The 1891-nt window shown below is 49.0% G+C and overlaps 1 protein-coding gene across 1 annotated transcript in view; it reads left to right on the top strand.

The window, feature by feature from the left end:
• The window catches only part of DCC (DCC netrin 1 receptor), a 591220-nt gene that overhangs the window by 125630 nt on the left and 463699 nt on the right, over nt 1–1891 (top strand). The window lies entirely within an intron of this gene.

Genomic DNA, 1891 nt, shown 5'->3' with positions numbered 1-1891 from the left:
CTCCTCCTCCTCCTCCTCCTCCTCCTCCTCCTTCTCCTTCTCCTTCTTCTCCTTCCTTCCTTCCTTCCTTCCACCCTGCCCACATCCCCATCTGCCCGTATATCCCTCTCACTGACTGTATGTCCTTTTCCCGATGGCATGCCCATTCCACTAGTATGCTGCCATTGTATACCACCTGCACAGCCTTACCTGGCAGTGTGTGGTGGGGCGGGCTCTACGGCAGTGGGCCCTGCCAGAAACCCCGGGCCCCGGCAGCTGTCCACCTCAAGGTATGCAGCCACTGGCTCTGGATTGGTGGACCACATCTTCTGTTCAGCACTGGGTGACTCCGCCTCATTGCTGAGCTCGGGAGTCGACTGCGCAGCAACCATCTCTCACGAGGCTGTAGAAGAGGATAAATGAGCAGCAAATTGCAAAGTGCTTTGCACAATGGAAAGGGGGACGGAGATCATTAACGATAACGGAGTGGACTGTTAGATCCCTTTCTGAATTGCTCGGCCATGTTCCCCTGTGCAAAGGCATTTGGGGTAGTTATTTGAATGACAACGCAGGCCCGAACTAGTGAAGAAACACTCGTAGGGTTGCCAGCCTCCAGGTGGGGCCTGGGGATCTCCTGCTTCTACAACTGATCTCCAGCTGACAGCGATCAGCTCCCCTGGAGAAAATGGCTGCTTTGAAGGGTGGACTCTTTGGCATGTGCCATGCTGAGGCCCCTCCCCTCCCCAAGCCCCTCCCTCTCCTGGATCCAGCCCCAAAGTCTCCAGGTATTTTCCAGCCCAGACCTGGCAGCTCTAAACACTCGTTGTCTGTGCAGTCGTATAAAGTATTGTGCAAGAAGGGAAAACCTGGTCAGACTCCTTGACCAGGCATGAAATGATTGAAATGTGGTCATAACAAAATTAAAAAAAAAAACTTACAGTGATTTAGGAAGTCACCTGTTGAGGAACATAGAAAAATAGGCTGTAGCCGTGCTTCTCTTTCCCATATTGTCCTCTAAGTGTAAATAGCATGTTTGCTATTCAATGCCAGTCTGCTAGCAGCTGGCAAAGGTGAGATAGATTTTTTTCCCTGCTAGTAGCAGGAAATTGTTATGTATCAAACACTCCATGGCTTACAGAATGCCAGTGGGGGGGAGAGCGGGTGCTTGAAGTGGCGGACAAGATTGTGTTTGTGTTGTTGCTGATGGCTGGGGGTGCCAGCTCCAGGCTGGGGAATACCTGGAGATTTGGGGGGTGGATCCTGAGGAGGGCGGGGTTTGGAGAGGGGAGGAGAGGGACTTAAATGGGGTATCATACCGCAGACGCCAAAGCGGCCATTTTCTCCAGGTGAACTGATCTCTGTGGCCTGGAGTTCAGTTGCAATAGCAGGAGATCTCCAGCCATCGACTGGAGATTGGCAAGCCCACTGATGGCTGGTGTTCATACAGAAGGCAAGAGAATTTCAGCCTGTTGTCAGAAACTGCTGCCTATTTCAATCTTTTTGGTTGGTTGACATTAAATTAAGAGTAGCCTAAGTTGGCAGTGATGGGAGCGGCTGCCTGAATTGTTCAGACCTAACACCTGCATGGAGCTAAACTATTTCAGCCTGGAAACCCCTGTTCTGATTTTACTTTGCCTTGTGAAAATCGAACTTGTGATTGTTTATTGTCGTGCCATGTGTTTAGTCCCCTCCCGTAAAATGTACATATTTGTGCGGCGATATGTTAGCATTATGCACAGATTGCACAAAAATGCCACCCATTGTAGGTACTAATGATATATAGAATTTATACAACATGACCCCACATTATATATGAAGCTGCAATGTCAGCAGTGAAAAGAGCATTGAAACAGTTGATGAAAATGTGAACAAAAATTTAGAAAGAAGTTAAATACAGTGTTATGCCACATCT

This window comes from Gekko japonicus, unplaced genomic scaffold (genome assembly GCF_001447785.1).
Source record: "Gekko japonicus isolate JY-2015 unplaced genomic scaffold, Gekko_japonicus_V1.1 scaffold614, whole genome shotgun sequence".
Lineage (NCBI taxonomy): Eukaryota > Metazoa > Chordata > Lepidosauria > Squamata > Gekkonidae > Gekko > Gekko japonicus.
Note: the sequence above shows the minus strand (reverse complement) of the source record. Positions and strands in the feature narration are given on the sequence as shown.